Genomic DNA, 14,652 nt, shown 5'->3' on the forward strand with positions numbered 1-14,652 from the left:
GTATATGCAGAGCTTCCTAGACTCAAATTTATTGGTTTGTCAGAAACTTTGGTTACTTTCATCAAGTTGAGTTTTACATTAAACATTCCTCCACTTAATTGGAACCATGCGGACACATTTGGGCAGCATCCATATTCCTGCTCAAATAAAAGGGGTACTTTGTTACAAATTCAGCATACTTTGCTGTTAAATTATATTTTGCTAGCAATTACAATTAAATATCAAGTTCACACTTAATAGCAGACCTTGTAATCATGCGGGAGTAGTTCTCCTTCCCTGAACATCATGTGTGGGTGGGAGAAGGGAGAGCCCTGCAGCCTCATTTAAATAATGAAATAAACAGTTCTGCTGGTGAGTAATTCAGGGATTTTAAAACAGGGCAGTGGCAGGATGGAAATAGTTTAAGAAGCTTATTTAACCCTCTCACCTGCTACTTCTAGCTCACTTGAGAATTTCCAACACCCAATTGCAGGCAGAGAGAAACAGCACCAAGAGATTTGGGATAAGGTCACGGGGTTGTGTCATGCCTGTTTTTTTCTTTTAGTCCCTTTGTGAAAATTTTTGAGGATAGAAAAGCCAAGTTTGCAGAAAGCTTTTGAACTTCTCTTTTTCCACCAACTGGATTCTGAATTTGAATAACAATAATTTTCTAAAACTTCTCTGCTTTTCTGACATTCACCTTGAAAAACAGGTAATGTTGCTCTGCAAATTGAGATTTCATTTTAAATTTCATTTGTGGTTTTATATTTTTATGCTTGTTCCTGCTAGCCTATTATGGAAGGGTGTGAAATGGTTTCATTAGAAGATGAAGAGGAGAAATATTGCTATGGAAAAACAGGTTTGATACAACAGTCAGTATAAAGCAGGCTCTTTCAATTATAAAAACAGAATGTAAAATATTTCAACTATTACATGCTATGGTGGTATTTCTACTATCCTAAAACATGTTTCCACTGACATCTCATGGAATTACAGAATGCAAATGACAATGAAAAATAAAAAATATAAACCTTACAGGAAAATTTTCTTATTCTAATTTTTTTTTTTTGTGAAAACAAAGTGTTAAATTTGTATTTGTACATGAGGAAAACTTATGAAAGTTCTAGGGGTCTAGGCATGAGGAGATACTGGGATGAAATCTACTTTTACTAAAACAAAGAAAACACAAGATTAATGTGATAAAAATATTTCTGCCTAGCTCAAGGTAATTTCTGAGTCTTTGCTCTTAAGATCTCTTGCTGTCTTGCAAATGAATCTAATTTCCAACTTGCCTATTTATAAGCAACTGGAGCTTGTCCTTCATGTACAGTTGATACTGCCCAGCTACTGTCGTCCAGTATGCAACCCAAGGCATTCCGTGCTTTCCCTCTGCTAAGCCAGGGTCAGTATGTTTGAAAGACACCTGCATGCATACTCAACTCAGAAGAAAAGCAAATTAAGAGACTGATGCTGTGTTAACAATTCAAAGAAGCTGCCCTTGCTGATGATGGCAGCTCCTTGCGTTTGTGGGCACCACTTCCCTTGGGTGGGGAAATTAAATAACTGTGAGAGCTACAGAAAGCACCATCCTATAATGCCATCACCCTACTTCTAATATTGCACCAGGGAATTAAACCTACAACAGCACGCTGTTCTCAGGGCAGAGCCTGCCTTACTGCTTTTCTGAGTGAACTGCTGAATTCTTCCAGTCACGCCCAGAGCTGCCATCCCTCTTTGGGGGTGGTCATCCATAGAGCTAACATCTCTCCTGAAAGTCCTGGGGGATAGCAAACCACTTCCACAGGTTCAGCCTTTTCTGCTTTTACTCTTCTCTTTGCCTGTGCAGCCATTATGCTGGTAAATACTGGAGAGTCCCTCTATTTCAATTATAGGTGAGTGACCCTTGTGGTGTTTGAAGCCCTGAAGATGCCTTGAAATACTTCGGGGGTTCCAAGTCAGAAAACACTTTTACTTGGTACATGTTGGCCTCATTGCACTACTTTTGAGTTGCAATTCCATTTCAATTGGGTAAAATATTTTGTACCGGGACTTTTCCAAAAAGATGACAAACATGATTGCACAATAGCACACTGAACTTTGGAATCTGTGCCGTTTTACTAGTTCTGAAATTTTTCAAAATAATGATCCTTAAAACATCCAAGGACTGCCCTACTCTGTCATGAAGTTCCAATGGGGCCCAAAGGACTTCCAAGGCCAGCACCTCATGGTTTATTTCCCAAAGATTCTAAGTGCCATGGTCCAGCTCATGCCTTCTCCAGAAGTGGCCAGATTTCACCAAAGGCAGACAGAACAAGAAAAGTGCATCTGAAAAGACAAAACTAGAAATATTCTATTGAGCCTGAAGCACTGTATTTCTTTTAGAGCTTGAACCTAAAGTCCCCGTCATCCTGCATATATGCCTGAAAAAGTATTGCACAGAAAATGAGGTTTCGTTGCAGCAAAAGATGCCTTCTGCTCTTTAAACAAGTCCCCTTCAACAACACATTTTCATCTGTGCATTTTTAATAGAAGCATAATTTTTGTCATATGTTGTAATGAATAGCATACAACCTAATGGTGCGTACAAGACTGTAATTCCATCTAGGAGTTTGTTGACATTGATAAACCACTTGGGTTTTGCTTTTGTGGTTCATGCCATTACAGCAGCTCAACAGGATTACAATTCTGTTAGGTATAGCTGGTTGTAGGCGTTATACCATATGATAATGATTGTATGTTTTATTAAAGAAAATATTTAAAAATGTAATTGAAAATTCCCATCAATGGTCTGATAGTATGGTATTAAAAATTATCTTTATGTTATTACCTGGGTGGCTTGTTTAGTTTATTTAAGATTCCTCATCTCGGGCAATGAATATACTTTAGTTGGATTTAATTATATCTATGCTGAGGGGCCAAAGCATTTCCCTTGTAATTTTGTGGCATCACTACTTTTATAGGATATGAAAACCAGAACATTGCACTGCCTGTGAAGGAAAGTGAACCAGACAAGTCTAGTAATTTCATAGTCTAAACTGAGCGAAACAGATACAAACAGTGAAAACCATGGTTTTACTTTTTTTTCTTTAATTTCCAGTCACTAACAGTGATAGCAGTGGCACTGCTAGGAATGGTTTAAAACCTATAGTAACATTTTCCTTTAATTCAATTATAATTAATAGATCAGCCAATCCATTTGCATTTCTCTCAAAATGAAGCTTTTGTAAAACACATTTCTGTCTTGTCTGCAAGTAAAGGTGTGAAATCTGTGTGAATAGGAGTTTTCATTCTTCTGCACTTCACTCCCAGTTTGTCTGGATCATCATAAGTTTTAAAAATTTCAGTCATGCAGTTTGTTTCTAGCATGGCCTCACTCTGCTAATTGCCATTTAGTTCACAGTGAAATAACTGCACTAGGGAATTCAGTAAAGCCCAGGTGTGAACTTTTCTACTTATACAAATGACTGGAAATGGCCAACACTGCCTGACAGATGCCTGAAGGCACTAAGTCTGATGTCCTGCTGTTTGGCTCTGCCCACAGTGCTCTGTGGAAAGGTTATTACCTGTAACACCCTTTGTACTGGAGTTCCAGATTTCATTTTTTGCATCAAGCACCACTGGCAGGAAAATCACTGGGATGGGTCACAGTAGCCCACAGGCACAGGGCACATGGGATAGAATGCAGCTACATTTATAAGACTAGATAAACTTTAAAGGTCCCTTCCAACCCAAAGTATTCTATCATTCTTCCGCTTCCCTCTGATGGCTTTACCAAGCTGCTGCTCACCCAGCACCCATACACCAGTCTCAGGTGCCTTGCCACTGCTCAGCTCAAACACAGGAACTCTTGAATGCTGCGAGAGAGCAGAGGTAGTCACACCATCTTCAATCAGTAAAATTAGGGAAATAAACTAGAGGGAAAGACTGCCCAAAGAATCAGTGGAACCTATACTGCTGAAGCCTACATGCTCTGGATCATTGGTTGGAGGCTCCAGATGAGAAGCTCCAGACAGAGGCAACATTCACAAATGACACCTTAAGGCATCTGCTTTAAACTTCAAGCTACTGTTTAAAGTTTTAGGAGATACTGGGGTATATTTGTCTGTTTATCTCAGTTTCATGCAGTTTCAGACTCCACTTTAGACTAGAAAAACTGAAATTTCTCTTTCAACATAATGGCACTTCCACCCTGTGGCTAGGACCTTTTCTGCAATACAAAATCTTTGCAGACGTAGCTTTCACAACAAACTCTCTGAGTGGAGATGTGGTGTATACCGGCAAGAGATTTTTGCTGGCAGTGTTTATACCAGCTACCCACATGACATAAGTTATACCTCTAAATAGAGCTTTTTGCTGGTATAAGAACATTTACCAGAACTGACAGTTTAATTAGTGGTATGTTTCTCCTCTTCTGATGCTCTTAGCTGACAAAGCTGTATATGCAAAATGTCTGGAATGCAGACTGACCTACTACTTCTGGGGAAGCTGCACAATGGCCAGCCAGTGATTCCGGCATTGATGGGGGAGTGGAGGGAGCTGAAGCAATACAGCCATGATATGCAGTGAAGCAGACTTCTCATGGATCCTGGGCAACATCCAACAGTAAAACACAAAAATCTGGGGTGGGATTTAGGGTTGCAGGTTGCTCCTATAGAAGTTCTTTGGAGCCAAGGTAGAAGGAAACAGAAGACAACCACCAATGAAGCTAGTTTTGCAGTGATTTAAGATGCCTAAATCCTTTCACTCAACATGTGTACTAAACTCTCATTAGCCTTAAAATATTGCAATGATCAGAAAACCTTCAGTATTGCACCTTCCCACCAGACTATGCCTTTCTCATCCAGATATACTCCTCATTTGACCAAACAATACACAATTTTTCCTCTCTTAACACCCTACAATTACCAGAATTCCTGAGAGGGCAAGATAGAAAGGCTGGGAGGACCAGGCTCTAACCTCTCTTGCACATCATTAATCACATTACCAGCTAAATAATGAAATCATCCTCATTATAAATGCAACATAAAAAGATCAAGACTTGATTCAAGGTGGGATCAGTGGGCAACACCATCAGTTTTTTAAAATAATGTTTAGAGTAGGCAAATTCGATCTGAATCATTGAAAGAATAAATTTGGAAGACCACTAGGTCATTTTTACAGAATCCTTTTTGTAAATGTAATGGCACTTTGTCCTGGGTTTGTCTGGGATAGAGTTAATTTTCTTCTAAGTATCTGGTACAGTGCTGTGTTTTGGATTTAGGATGAGAACAATGTTGATAATGCACTGATATTTTAGTGGTTGCTGTGCAGTGCTCACTCTAAGTCAAGGACTTTTCAGTTTTCCACGCTCTGACAGTGAGCAGCTGTGTGGTACTTAGTTGCTGGCTGGGGTTAAACCACGACACATTGTAATGAAAGTTACAGTACATACACACAGAAAAGAGAAGATTAGCGTATATAAACTATGATAGTTTTCTGATGAGTATTGAAAAAATCCTGGAAAAACACTTATTAACTATGTAATGTTTTATAATACTGTTAGGTGAGTGATTTCCTGCTCCAAGGGGAAACACATCCCTGAAGTTAATTTCTCTGGGTTGCACTCAGGGATTGTTCCTATGCACACACGTGCTCTTAGCAGTTACCTTGTGTGTGATGATGTAAAAGGAGGTACAGCACCCACCCTCTGCTCTGTCAAAACCAAGAGACATGACATAGTTTTGGTATTATAGGCAGGTGAGAGAAAAGGCCATAGAGAAGATTTCTGGTGTTTGCTTTTGAAGCTTTAGTTTTATCCAAGGATGAGGGAGCCTGAGCATCTCTACCATAGTTGAACCAGGAATGTTCCAATCTTTATTGACAGCATCATGGTAACGCAGCAAGGATCTAATGTTGCATTAGATGTTTTTATTCCAAATAATTTTATTTCTAGGACTAAATAATCTCCAGACTGATTTAACAGTGTCCATATTGCCTTCCACTGAAGTCAGTGAGAACAAAGCCCCCAGCTGCATACATCTACTTGCTAGTTGCAGTGCGCTGACATTTACTGAGATTTATTTAACTGATTTTCAGCAGAGCTGACTGGCCATGTGGATTTGCAGTCTCGTGGATTGCAATTTGAGCTTTGGGATATATCTAGCTTACACACTGAGACCAAAACTGCAACTTTGTACAGTTTTTAGGTGCTTGAGGTCAGGGTAAAGCAGCCACTTTATACCATGTACACACTATTTTTAAGCACCGACCTTGCCTTTGATCTCTTTCCCATGCCTTCCCCCACATACAGCTCACTAACCCAGCACAATCCACTTCTTTCTCTATGGCAATTCCTGAGGTTTTGTTGTTGGTTTGTTGTTTTGTGGTTTTTTTAGGGAGGGAGATTCTCCTTACTCTTAACAAATTTGGAGAACAGACAAATACTAGTGGCTGCTAGTCAGACTCCAGCAGAAAAAAAAACATGGAATAAGGAAACTAAAGGTTGTTCTGCTCAGGCTTTTTCTGTAACATATTGAGTTGGGCCTACTTCAATGACCCAGCACTGGTCTGAGTTGTCTTTCCTCACAGTACCACAAGAGCCCATGCATCCAAGGCATGCAAGCATCTGGATCTGCTCTCTTTGCAGTTCTGCAGGAATAGGTGCTTCATTTCACTCATAATTTTAAATATCTGCTTTGAGGTAAGGTTAAGTGACCCTCATTTGTGTTTTCCATTGATCATAAGGAGAGTCAGGGGTGCTAACTGTACCTTGTAGATTCAAAGGTTTGATAAACCAGTCTTGAAGTCATAAACCAAGGCAGAGATGAGGGACCTTACCAGAAGAAACTCAATAGCCTTCCTGCTATTTTGTCTGATGGACTGGTTTTGCATTTTACTTTAGAGGGTTACTGAAGAAAAAAAGAGAACAAAATCAAAAAAAATTACTTGGACATAAAGGACCAGACTTCTTTCTCCCCATTCCCAGTTCAGGACTGTACACACTGAACTACAGATCAGGCTCTCTCCTGCTTCTTCTCCTTCTTGCTCCAAGACTTTAGCATTTATGCTGCACAGGTCCAACTTCAGCAGGGTAGGGGAGACACTACCTACACAGGCAGACTGAGAAGGCTGGATTAGTTCAGAAGATAAACCAGTAAAAATTGCTATTACAGAAACTTCCTAACACAGCAAACAGATAATAAATGGACATTTGTTTTCTAGAATAAAAATAGACCAAAATAAAGTATTGTACATTTAAAAATTCTTAAGGACCTCATATTTTTAAGCACAAATGAGTGTGAAACTAACATCATTATTATTAAAGTCAAGAAAGAAATGGGTAGAGATAATATACTTGGAGATAGTCACGTTACCTCCTTCAGGGAGGGAAACGTGTATGCACGTGTGCACTTGTATGTGTGCAAACATCATGGAGTGAGGGAGTCAGGAAGGGAAACAATTTCATTTTCCTAGATTCACTAGGAAAAAAGAAATATAGATTATGGTGTATTTTTCCTTAAATAAACAAATTAAAGCTTGCAAAATAACAATGTAGAAATTTCTTCATTGTATCAGCACAGATTTCTGAAGTAATAGACTATGATATACTTTATAACATGATGAATTTGTAAATGTTTAACGAGTAAAACAAAGCACATGATCTTAATCTAATGGAATAACTTTTTAAAACACATCTGAAAGAAAACGTTAACTGCTTGATGCAAATGGTAGCTGCTGTCTTGACTTTAGGCATACAGCAAATTAGCTCATGTTTAAAGCTTTAAGGATTTGTTTGGGCTTCTTATAGTCTTCCTATTTGCCTTACTGTTATCCTACCATACTATCTTCTAAGCACGGGAAGTTTACTTGGAAACGTTTATTTATTTTTTTCAGTTGACCACAATTCCTTGAGATAACTGTTTTAACAGTTCCTTTATGGCTGGGCTGTTTCAAGTCAATGTGGAACACCAAAATTATCTTGAGTCAACCTGTTGAATTTCTTTATGATTCTTCTCTCAGGACTCAGAACTTTAAAAATGTGATTCTTTTCTTCCCTGAGGTCATTTTCCAACAAAAAGAGCTACTGGGCTTATAAGCAATCTACTCAAAGCTTCTTTAAGGCATTTTCTTTTCATTGTGTTCTTGGTTTTATGAGTTTTTACATGGCTAACCAAATAATTTTCAGCAAGTTGCAGCACAAAGTTTCACTAATGACTGCTCAACAACTATTAGTGAGTGGACTTCAGGTTTTTCAGGCCATTCAGATGCTGCAGACTGCCTTCAGACCCAGGAACCGCTGCAGCCAGAAAAAGCTATCTCCTCAGAGATGGAGAATGTAAGCAACCACCAGGGCTTCCTACAGGAACCAGGGAGACATTACATGGATAAACTTGGTACGTCTGAAGTAAAATAATTCATGATCCAGTTATAAGTCAGCTCACCACCTACATAAATCTGTTTTAGGAAACCAGAGTTGGTACACACTGACACTCTCCCAAACCCAAACATTGCAATAGCCACATCACAACCATGAATCACTTGTTGGCACATCATATGACTATCAAGTACAGATGATGTATTTTGGGGACTCTTTATCAAATATTATGTAGAATAAACTTCTGCTCTATTATTACTAGTAGACTGTGACTTTGTGTAGTAAGTTTGAGATCCAAGATACATACATCAAACAAAATGCAGTCTATGTCCTAAGCTATGTAGAAGAAATACACAGCAGAAACAAAAAGCCACGCTACCCTCACTCTTTGTAGTTGGTGAATTGAGGGACAGATTTGCTCTAGATTTCACAGCAATCACTGGCAAAGCTGAAAAATTACTCAAGACTCGTGTCCTAACCATAAAACCATGCTTACTCTCCTGGCATAGAGAGAAATGGGAACATGCCAGGTATGCAAAGCAAATGCCAAGTTGTAGAACGGGCCTCTGGAGTATTTTGCTCCCTGGAGAGAGATTAAAGTCTTGCAGTACATATAAACACCTGCCTAATGATGACAGAATTGAATTTATTGCTTCTTGCAGCAAAAATGCCTCAGAAATAAGATACTAGATGCCCTATTGAGATCATCCAAAACAGCATGTGTTGCAGTCATCACAAACTTCAGGTGATAGCCTAAAACATCTGCAGCACATGTACTGTGTGAACACCAAGACACAGCTCATAGAAACTCTGCCTGGGACCCTCCAGAGATTGTAAAGTAGCTGAGATGTGATAAGACTTGAAAGAACACCTCACTTCATGATCTTCTACCACTACCCTCACACAGCAGCTCCAGTGGAAGCACTGCCAAGTGCCTAAGCTGTGCACCCTCTCCTTCAACTTATCATACTCTTAGGTTAGTGAAAACACATTTCTGAGGCTGGGATAATAAGCTTGAACAGAGACCTTAACACAGAACTGCTGCACCTTTTCCTTTGGGAAGCAACTGTCTTCTATAAGCACTCACACCACAAAGTATTTCTAAAAGAAGAAAACCGGGCTCAAAAAATGTTAATCAAATGCAACATTTTAAACAAATCTTTTTAATCCTCTTGACGCATCTACATGGTCAAAAAACAAAACTGTATCATAACCAGCAGCTATTGGAACAAGTAGTATCATTCCTATACAAAAAGCTTTCCAGCTCTACTGTGTTTAAAGTTAGTATGGATAAAGGCAATGTCTTTCAACTAAATCTATCAGTGGTGTTAAAGGTGAGGGACTATAATTTATATGTTGCTTGTAACATGGTTAAATTCTAGAAATGGCAAAGCAATCTACACTGCAGTTATATGATATTGTTGGATTTCGTTTATGAAAAAAAGTTTTCATGAGTTTTTATTGATAGAAGATGTAGTCAAAATGGTCAGTTTTGGCTGGAGAGAGTTAATCATGCAGGCTGAGGAGGAACCATATTTGCAGATCATAAATTAGGCAAAAAGGATCCATGTTTATTTATTTTCATTTCTTATCCTCTTGACAAAAATCCCTATTTTATTATCTGGAACAACTGGCAAATATTTTAAAATACACTCCTTAGAAACTACAAATTTAACTTCATTCCTCAGAGCCCAGGCCAACAACAGCTGAAAGAAAGAAAAAAACAAACAAGTCCTTGCCCCGGTTCACCCTTTCACCACCTTCATGATTCTGTTAGCCTCAGAAAAACAAAAGAGGACTGGTGAACATTGCAGTGTGCCAGAGAAGCCAGTGTACATGGGCTATTTTAGACCAAAGGGAGAAATGCCTTCTGAAATGCCAAAAGCTTCCATGCTGTTATACCAGAAAAGTGCCAACTCACCTTTCTGCTGGATCAAATATTATGGAGAGAGAAGAGTTGGTGTCTAATAAGGGCAGACCTCGGTCATTAAAGAGATTATGGACTGGACAAATACAACTTTCAACTCCTTTTGGAAATAGCCCATCCTGGTACACAAAGGCAATGTACTTGCAGGGCAATAGACAGCATGTGCCAGCTTCAGCTCTGGACTGACTTCAGTTTCTAAGCTGGTTTGGAAAGTAGACCCAAGTGAAGAGGTTCACAGTAATGTAATTCCCAAGATGACAATGGCACAGAAGGTATGTTCACTGCAAAACCAGAGCAACCTCAGAAAGAAAAAACTCAAGAGCTTTTTGACAAAATTTCCTACAAGTACCTAGAAAACTAACTGGATTAGGCAGCCATCTGAGCTCTCTTAGCACTCTTGAGGGCATGCCCATCTTTTCCTATCAGAAACGCCCCACACTGTGGCATTAGGGAGAACATGGGAAACAAGCCACTACCTAAAATCCAATCCTCATGCTCCTTCTGCATCCTGCTATTAGATTTCAGATGTTAGAATATCACTGCCTTCCCAGTAGGATCTGATTTGCACTTTTTATCCATTAATTTGTTTAATCCATTTTGAAATTCTCGATGTGTTCTGACTTCACACTTTCTTACAACAGCCAGTTACAGAAGTTTATTACAGGCTTTAAAGAAAGGTACTTTTAAAAACGTGTTTTAAATTAAATCCGATCAGTTTCAATACATGTACTCTGATCTAGTACTGTAGGATTCAGTAAACAAGTTTAGCACTCATCTTAGGCCTTCTTGATGCTGGAAATCAGCTTCATAGAATCATAGAATCAGCCAGCTTGGAAGGGACCTCTGAGATCATCAAGTCCAACCTTGATCCACTACCACCATGGTTACTAGACCATGGCACTAAGTGCCACATCCAGTCTCATCTTAAAAACCTCCAGGGACAGAGAATGCACCATTTCCCTGGGCAGCCCATTCCAATGCTTAATTACCCTCTCTGTAAAGAATTTCTTCCTAATATCCAACCTAAACCTCCCATGGCAGAGCTTAAGACCACGCCCTCTTGTCTTACTGATAGCTGCCTGGGAGAAGAGACCAACCCTCATCTGGCTACAACCTCCTTTCAGGGAGTTGAAGAGAGTGATGAGGTCTCTCCTGAGTCTCCTCTTCTCCAGGCTAAACAACCCCAGCTCCCTCAGCCTCTCCTCATAGGACTTGTGCTTGAGTCCCTTCACCAGCCTTGTTGCCCTCCTCTGGACCTGCTCCAGCACCTCAATATCCTTCCTGAACTGAGGGGCCCAGAACTGGACACAGTACTCCAGGTGTGGCCTCACCAACGCTGAGTACAGGGGAAGAATCACTTCCCTGGACCTGTTGGCCACACTGTTCCTGATGCAGGCCAGGATGCCATTGGCCTTCTTGGTCACCTGGGCACACTGCTGGCTCATGTTCAGCTTCCTGCCAATCCAAACTCCCAGGTCTCTTTCTGCCTGGCTGCTCTCCAGCCACTCTGTCCCCAGTCTGTAGCACTCCATGGGGTTGTTGTGGCCAAAGTGGAGGACCTGGCACTTGGCCTTGTCGAACCTCATCTCGTTGGAATCATCTCAACTCTCCAGTCTGTCCAGGTCCCTCTGCAGAGCCCTCCTGCCTTCCAGCTGATCGATGATCCCCCCCAACTTAGTGCCATCTGCAAATTTGCTGATGGTGGACTCAATCCCCTCACCTAAATCATCAATAAAGATATTAAACAGAACTGGGCCCAACACTGATCCCTGGGGGAGACTGCTAGAGACAGGCCACCAACTGGATGCAGCACCATTCACCACCACTCTCTGGGCCTGGCCCTCCAGCCAGTTCCTAACCCAGCACAGAGTGCCCCTGTCCAAGCTGGGGGCTGCCAGCATTTTCATCCCTCCTCAGCTTTCCCTCTAAACTGAAGTGAATTCCTAAGCTGCTATTACTTCCTTGTAACAAACTTAATGTCCTTTTCCATAACTTTTTTTTTTAAGAAAAAAAATATGCTCTTCTTGAGATGTGGAGTTCAATTGATGCAATACTCAAGATGTGGAGGCATGAAGATTTTCTTCAGTGGCAAAACATCATTTTTGGTCACGTTCTCAGTACCATTCCTGATATAGGCAATTTTGGCTGCAGCTGCACCCTGAGTCAATGATGACGAAGAACTACCAACTCAGTACAGCTTGGACTATTCTAAAGCACCACCAAGTTCTTTTAAATTAACTCTGGATGAGAGACTAGATCGCACAACAGCCGGATAATACCATGCAGAGATGCTTGCTTAAGCCCTAGAAGATTTATGAAGGCAGTATGCAAACTCATCCTAGATTTGGCAGTAGCTTGTCCATCTAGGATGCCTTCAATGACAGTGTATTGGGTAAAGGCAGGTAGGACAACAGTCCTCCTGTGCATTTGAAATGTCTTCAGAACAATAACTCTTTTGGGGAGCCCTTTCCTCTCTCCCCAAGGCATGTGAAACTCTGTATCCGACGTGAACAGCATCTGCAGCCCATCTACTATAGAGTTAATAATTATCAGAAAAAAATCAGTGACTAACAAATTCTCCACAATTTAAAACTTGTTTTCATTCACTGAGAAAATTTATCAGTACGCCATCTGAAGGGCAAGGCATAGCTGTTATGTGACAGCAGAGGATGGAAAGTATGAACTACTTCCTCTTCCTCTTCACCCAGTGCTGCATGTCTTCTGCCTCCCTAAGTACACCACTGATGCACCTCAGAAAATATTTATGAGTTCTCATTCAAATACTTCAGCTGATAAATTTAATATCACATTCCCTGGGGTAAGCAAAAAATAAAATATTGCATTGGCCTTCGCACATGTGGAGATTATATTACTTTACAATGAAACCCAGCAAGCTGCACATTACAGTTTTTACCACAATCTCCTTGGTAGGAATGTTTCAAATACATTGCATATGTGTGAATACAATATGAGCATATCAAAATCTTTTGAACACTGTAATAGATCAGACACTTGAGGCAGAGAGAAAAAGAAAAAAAAAAGGAAAAAAGGAGCCTTCACCTATCTTGGCTCTTATCTGGTCTGTGTTGTCCTTCATATGTTTGCCACTGGTGTTCTCTGGTCTCATGGATGGCGCTACTTACAGCATACAAAGAGAACTTCCAAACAACTGGCTCCTTGACCACACCCCCCCTTACCTGTTCACTCTTTCATTATATCTGCGAAGGAAAGCAGACAAGAGTACTTGCCCCGTGTAGTACAGCTCCCAGAAAGACAGATTAAAGGCATTGCAGCTGTACAACAAAGTCTATGGGTCTATGCAAACACATTTCCTACACGCCGTAAAAGTTCCAACATCTGACGTGCTGGCGTTTTACAAGGCTGCAGCACTGGAAAGTGGGCACAGAAACCGACAACATTCAAAGGCACCGAAGAGTCACATTCCACTTTGTTTCCTGCGCTGCCGGCCCGTCGGGATCACCGCGGCACCTGCTCCAGCTGCCTTGGCCGGGGCTCGGCTGCCATCTCCTGCCTCGCCGGGGAAGCGCCGGCGGGAGCCAACCCCAGCACGGGGCCCTGGGAACGTGCCTGAAACTATCACGCCAGCCAGCCCCGGCACGGATGCCCGGGGAGTGAGTGAACGACAAGCAGAAGGGGGCTTGTGTTCCCCCCGTCCATCCATAGGGCACCATTTCCTCAATTTGCGAAATTATAATTCACAAGCTACAGGCACTCGTCCACGTGAACATGCAAACCTGAGACCCTGCTAAACTCTATTTTTCATGAATAAAGCATGCATGGTAGCTTTCTATGCTTAAACCAAAATGTCCATAGGTGTGAGCATTCATCATTCCTAAAAAACAAAGCATCAGCAAGTTGGTGCATCCAGGAAATGAAAACACACCATCACCTCCCATGTGAACATTTCCATACCAACCTTCACATGGCAACTTAGTGGCAGAGACAAGCTTCATCAACATTTTTAACCACAAAACCACAGTCTTCTTTTTTTGGTGAGTTTATTGCCTTTTTCTTTTTTAATACATTGCAGCCTTCATCCCAGTAGAGCCCTAGAACTTTCCTAGAGTCTGCTGGTTTGCCTTTGAATGTCATCAGAAATCTGTAGAAATAACAGCACATGACTGCATGCTTAAAGAATATTTATATGCCAAGAGACTTGAACAGGATGTCATATGCAGCCTTTTTTTCCTGGTTAATATTATCTCGAGCTTTGCAATCTGCCTTAAAATGGCGCATGCTTGCATCTTCACTCTTGCACTCAATTCTGTCTCTTGACAGTTCTCCTTATAGTTTGCAACTCATTTTATGGGTGATTATTGGCAAGAAATCAATGGTGAGACAGTGTCATCTCCAGGCTCACTAGCAGATTCTC

This window comes from Neopelma chrysocephalum, unplaced genomic scaffold (assembly GCF_003984885.1).
Source record: "Neopelma chrysocephalum unplaced genomic scaffold, ASM398488v2 Primary Assembly neopelma1_23, whole genome shotgun sequence".
Taxonomy (NCBI): domain Eukaryota; kingdom Metazoa; phylum Chordata; class Aves; order Passeriformes; family Pipridae; genus Neopelma; species Neopelma chrysocephalum.